The sequence below is a fragment of the Eptatretus burgeri genome, chromosome 1 (assembly GCF_056783735.1).
Source record: "Eptatretus burgeri isolate ZD-2024b chromosome 1, Ebu_testis_v1, whole genome shotgun sequence".
Classification (NCBI taxonomy): domain Eukaryota; kingdom Metazoa; phylum Chordata; class Myxini; order Myxiniformes; family Myxinidae; genus Eptatretus; species Eptatretus burgeri.
Genome location: NC_140961.1, coordinates 116606453 through 116613260, shown reverse-complemented (window position 1 = coordinate 116613260; position 6808 = coordinate 116606453).

The window sequence follows — 6808 nt, the reverse complement described above, 5'->3', positions numbered from 1 at the left end:
ACTGAATATATATTCAATTAAACAAACTTTGTTGGTTATACTGTTGCGGGCCGGGACGTCGGCCGCGGTCCGTCCGCTGGATGGAGCCGCAAGTCGTCTCGACCGATCGCCCGGAATTCAGATCGTCGCCCCGGATAAATCCGGAGTCGGCAGGTCCTCGATCGGACCGAAATTCGCCAATGGATGGACCACGTGGGGAAGGGTCGATCGCCAATTTCAATTTACCTAAATACCCACATGGTCCACTACCGGGGAACTTCACCCTCGACGAAACTTGTACGAAAACGAGCTGCTGAGCGCGCTCGTTCCGTGTGCGATTCGAAGCAGTTTAATCGCCAAGAACAGTCGGTCCAAATGTCCCCTTAGGGCCGTAACAGCTTTAACTAATATCACGCTTCATGTCGAACCAATGAAAGAAACACAAAACAAGCTGATACATTGAATAAATAGGGGTATTTATTTACAACTAGCATATACCCGTATAATAGTTGATGTTATGGGAAGCTGGTGAGGGTGTCATTCGGGATGTGATGCACTATAGTTACCTGTCCTTAGTTTTCTAAAGGACCTCTCTGTAGGCTGTAGATGACATTTGGGGTGAGTGTCTTATTGCTGAATAGTCCTTGTGAGGAATTATTGTCCACTTTCATAGATATATAGGAGTAACCTCTTGCATGTGAAAATGCAACATAGAGTTGGCCATGGGAGAACACGGGGGGGGGGGGGGTGGGTGGTGGGAGGTATATTCCGAGTTTGTCAAATGTTTAGCCATGGGATTTGTTTATGGGCATCGAGTATGCGAATCTGACTGCAAATTGCATCCTCTGTAGTGTGATTGGAAGGTTGGTGGCTGATGGGGCAAGTTTAACATGATATAGGCCGAGCCCTAGACTGAACAGGAGCCGTGGAGGGTGACCGAGAATCAGAATGCAAATTTCAATGAACGGCACTTTTTGGCGCACATCCGACGATCGAACACCGCTTGGACGCATGAATTTGAAGATCACACACGCAACACACAACACAGGTAACGATGGTGGTTGATATTGACAATTTAATGAACGGCAGTTGTTTGGGTGCATCCGACAATCAAACACCTCTTTAATTTGAAGAGTTAACACGCACGCATTCAAGGTACAGAATCTATTGTCGGACACCGCGCTTTCGAAGAACAAAGAAAAGAAGAGAATCCGGGCAATGAAGGGATGCCTGATACCCGTTCCCTGGTTCCCCCTACCTTCAGATTATAGCCTTTGATGTTATCTGGACGTAGGCCTATTGCAACTTATTTTCAGGTGTTTTTAATATGTACGTTGGATTTCAGACACAAATTGACAGTCTAAGACGGCGTGTTCAGTCTGGGAAGTACGTTGGATTTCAGACACAATTGAGAGTCTAAGAGGGCGTGTTCAGTCTGGGAAGTATGTTGGATTTCAGACACAATTGAGAGTCTAAGACGGCGTGTTCAGTCTGGGAAGTATGTTGGATTTCAGACATAATTGAGAGTCTAAGAGGGCGTGTTCAGTCCGGGAAAGAGCCAATCGGGCTACATCATGTTGGCAGAGCTCTGGCGCTCATCGTTCCCCTCCTTCCACGCTGATTTTTAAAACATGACAACCATTGCTGATGTTCTGAGCTATACTATTTATTCAGTTGTGTTTATGTTCAGTGTTTGATGCAATGAGTACTCCCTGACTTGAGTTCATATTTTTTGGATAGACGGCAGCACTTACCGGACAGCAGTTTAACGATGGCAACTGAACGGGAATAAATGCGGCCGTCGATGGGTTGAAAATCTTGAAGCCACGTTGTCATCCAATTCCAGCTTATAAATCTAGTGCATCGTCTTCATCACATTAAGAAACCCCAGTATAATGGAAAAAAATATATATATATATATATTGTTGCGGTCTTCGCGCCCGCCGGCGTGCGGCGGCCACGTAACTCGAATCGCGGCACGTCGCCCACCGGACGGACAATCCAGTCGTGACCCTCTCGGACTAACGCCGGGAACCAGTCACGGGTGGACCTTTCGGTCTCACCGCGATCGAGCCAATCAGCCCCCGCGTGGGATAGGGTTGCTCGCCAAATTCGAACTACCTAAGTACCCACGCGGAGGGTAGACCGGGCGATCGCACCTCGCCGCAGGTCGACTTCGGACACGGGCCACTTAAGCGACCCGTTCCGTACTATCAGAATAACCGAGCGGTGTTATCGTCGACCTCGACGGTTCGATTAATTATCGGGCGTATTCAGCCCACTACCAACCCTTTACGTGAAGCAAGATGGGGATTCAATGGAGGAAAAGACGAAGCGAAGCGGGAAACAGTTCAACAATAAAGCACATTTATTCGCGGCACACGGGAGGCACACAAATACAATTCCACCAAAAGCACACAAAAAAAAGAAAACACAATTCCATTTACACAAAAAGCAAACATAAAAGTGAAAACACAGTGCAGAGCTAATACCGACTACCGAGCACACGGCAACACTTATACAATTCTACTTCACAGACGGCGCCGACAACACATACCCAAAACCAAGGAAAAGAAATACCCTCAAGAATGAGGTAGGCCTGGGGCCGAGACCGGGTCGGGCCTACCCGTCTGGTGATGAGACGCGGAGCGGCGATGGCCCCGCAACCCGCGGGCCTCGTGGACAGTGCCTGGCAGGGGGTGGGAACGGGGCCCCCTTGGTCGCACTATCTCAGCGCGGGGGGAAACAGGAGGGGGTTGCTGATGCTCGGGGTATAGAGGATCTTTATTATGTGCGACGAGCGTCTCCACCTCGGCCAGGTCGCGCTGCCGGCCTCCCTCGGGTGCAGCTTCCTGCACGACGCGAGCACCCCCTCGTCTGGTGTCGCCGCCTTTCCACAGCTCCGTCCCCTCCGTTCCGACTCCACCGCACACGACGAGCAGCTCCACCGCCCGCGAAGTCTTGACCCTCTGCTTCCGACTCTCCTCTTCTTGACTCTCCGACCTCGTTCTGCTGACTCTCCCTCGTTCTCTCTTGCGACTCTCCGACCCCTCGTTCTCGTTCTGCTGACTCTTTCGCTCCGACTTTTACGACTCCTTTGACTGACGAACACCGTCCTTTTACTTCCCCCGCCCCTTCGCCCCTGGCCCCCTCCCTTTGTCCTTTCCCCTCCCTACCCATTGGCCCGACAAAAAGTGGGCGTGAAGGCTTTGATCCACAAATTTGCATATATCGATCGCCCTGGGGCGGGGCCAATCGCCCCTCGCTCACCGATTGGACGGCAAAAAGTGGGCGTGTGTCGTTTTCGATCCGTTTTTGAAGCAGAAAATCCGTGATTTTGTACACGCTGTTCAACGTGCGCCCTACACGAGTCCAGCATCGGTGCCCATGAGTGGCGCGAGATGACGGTGATGCGATGGTGGCGAGTTGTGACGGTAAAGGTCGTGGCGGTTGTGGTGAAGCGGTGGTTGTGGTCGGTGGTTGATGTTGTGGTTGTGATCATGGCGGTTGGTCCAAAATAAAGATAGTAAAAGAAAAACGGCTATCCTGAAGAGTCGCAGCACGTATAAATGACATGTATTCCCACTAGACAACGGGTTTGGGCCTAACTACACATGCACTTACCGAGATACCTCACCTAAGGGACCTGAATGGTGGTTTGCGAATCTGGTAACCACAACACTACCCCCTTCCCTTTTTACAGACTCGTCCCGAGTCGTCAAATTTTCGTGTGCCATCATGTGTAGTTTTCCCCTAGTACATTTTACCTACGGATCCCTGAGTGCGACATTCATGGTATTCGTGTCCCCAAAATAAATAACCTGAGGGCTGCGTAACTACCTAAACAAACTCACTCACACGGACGACTTAAATAAAATTGCCGGCGCTAAGACATACATGCCGGGGGCGCACTCATATGTACAGTACATCTTAACCTTAACTTACAAATCTTACACTAAACCATGGCCCAGGATCACTGAACTCTGCAAAAGAAAAGCAGTTAGCAGGGAGCCAGGCTGCCCGCATGCAGTCTCTGGCTCAAACAATGCAGGTGACAGGGAACGTGGCTGGCTGCTCACACGCCGTCCAAGGCCTTCCCTTTTGAACTGAACTCAGTGAACCACAACGGTGCATGGGCTGCACAACGCAGTCTCCGTGCCAGCTCAAGTGGCACACGCAATGAGCACAACGAATGGATGCATGGACACAAACACGGTGCACGGGCCGCCACTGCAGGCCCGTGTTGTAGCTGCCAACAGGGCAGTTCTTGCAGCTTGCAAACTGTTGCTTTTACGATCCTGGCGCACATGGAAATGAACAGGGGGGGGCAAAGCAAAAATTGAACGGGGCTGGTGAACGTGGGCAGTGGGCATGGCATGGCAAAGGCAAGCAGGCAACACAGCCCGCAGAAGAAGGCCGCTGCAGGCAAACACAGCCGGCAGATGAACTGGCCGGCACAGGCCTCGAAGAAAAACAACAACTGCCGATGAAGTTTGCCGGCCTCTGCCTTGCAGCAAAACACGGCCAGCCGATGAAGTTGGCCAGCCTTTGCCGTTCAATGGAGGTTGGTGGAGGGAGTGCGGTGGTGCTGGCCACTTGGAAGGCGGGCTCGGACCTACCTACCTGTCTCCCTCCCAACCTATCGCCTTTGCCTGTCACTGTACATACCCACTCCCTTAATTTGTGAAAAACCAATTTAGCCCCAACTTATTTTTTTGTTGTTTTTATTTTTACTTCCCCACTATAAATCGTCCCCTAACCCCCTTTATCGTCCTTGTTCGGCTAACCTATCCTGTCACCTAGCCTACTCCCAACCCCTACGTTCCCTTCCCAGAGGGGAACAAGGGAGAGCTAACGTCCTGTTTCGAGGCCCAACGAAGCCTCAGAATGGCCTCCCCAGAGTTCGGCGATCTAACCAAAGTGGGTCCAGCGGCCCACAACGACAGCGAGGGGATGGATGGTGCGGAGGGGTACATCTCCTAATCTACCCTAACCATTAACTCTTAAACTACCCCGGGGCTTTCAACAAGCGCCTCTCGCTTAAACTATTGGTTCTATAAACCCAGATTCCCGTCGCCTGTGTTGGTGTCCTTACAATTTCGGGCCTCGCCCCCCAATTTTCTCTCCGTGCCCTCACACGGTCTCCTGGCTGGGACACGTGGCTCCCTTTGGCAGGCACGACCCTCTGCCGAATCTCCCGCTATGGCACCCCGGGCACTACACTGCCTCCGAGCCTACCAGCTCCCTAACACCGGGGAGTGCCCCCATGGCACCTCCCCTGAAACGCACACGTGGCAGGCCGGCCTCCCGGGCCCCTTTCCGAGGGTCACCCGTGCCCACTACACTGCCCACGCGGCTAATGGCGCCCGGGCCCCCGCACCAAGCAGGCGCACCCGTGCCCACTACTCTATCCCGGCCCCCATGGGCCCTTGGCCTACCACGGCCGACTAGCCTGGTGCCCGGGGTACCCACTCAGCGATACTCACCTTTCGCAGCCACGCTCCCAAGCCCGTCAACAGGGCTCCTGCACCCCTCCAAATGGGTCTCGAGCCTACTTTCCCACCAACAACAAAACGACCTCCATTTTTCAATTTGACTAACCCCCTAACTCACTCTACACTGACCCCGGGGTCCCTTGGGCGGGAGTCACTCCTCCCCCCAATCACTCATCGCACCATGCATTCCCCATTCACTCCACACACACAGACCCGCTGGCCTCACTCACTCACCAAGCACATGCCTCACAACTCACCAACTCTTCAACACACACACCACTGAACTCTGCCATCCTTCTAACTACTTCCCCTAACTAACTCGTGCTCCCACGTCGTCCCTTAAACTACAGCACGTTCCATTTAACACTACGTAGCTAAGCTACGTCCCCTCTACACATCCACAGTCTGTCTCTGTCTCCTAACTCAAAAATTCATTTTATTTCCCCACCTAAATCTGGCTACAATCCCTCTAACTAATCCATTCCACGGACTCCATGAGGACTTACCCCTGCCCCATGAAGTCGGTCTAACTAAGCTAACCCTCCCCCCTAACTAGTTTTCATCCTGTGCCCAGGTAAGGGGGTCTTTCACCCCTTGCCCAGGAATCCTGTGCACCCGAAAGTGAGGCTTGTTTTTTTTTTTTTCTTTTTTTTTTTTTTTTTCCATGCGCAGCACCTGCGCGGCAACTCAGAGCTCGCGCACTTTACACCTGCCCGTGACGTCATGCAGCTGCACGTGTTCCTCGTCCCTCCTTGGACGGTACCATCGGCCGAGATACCCCTCCTGCCGGATTCCAACCACACGTGCAGCCATGACGTCACCGTGCGCAAAAAAAAAACACAAGCCCCACGTCTCGAGGGGTTTCCCACGCGAACACATGTGCTTTGCCCGTTGGAGCTTAACACACACGATCGCGTGGAGAACCCGTCCGGTCCAAATCCGTTTACCTGCCTAAACTTTGTCCGTCCGCGGGATCGGCAAATCCACCGCGTGCGTTTCCGGACCGGGACTTCACTCTCGCAAGCGAGCACGTGGTGGTCTCGTGCGTTGCACAGCACGAACCGCGTGCTCACTGCTGGGTGAACCCGGCACGGTCCGCGAAACAACTACAGCCGCTACTCGGCTTTCTTTCTTCTCATGTCGCCTTCGTCGTCGCCATTCAACCCACGCACACCTGCGTGTTACGACGCACACAGTCCATTCCATCACATTCACACCGGGAGACGCGGCTGCGTGCTCCCGCATGCCAACCGACATCTCCCTCACATACCGCTCTCTCACACACACGGTCTCCCTGGCACACAGCGACCTTGCACACGGCCGTTCACTCACGC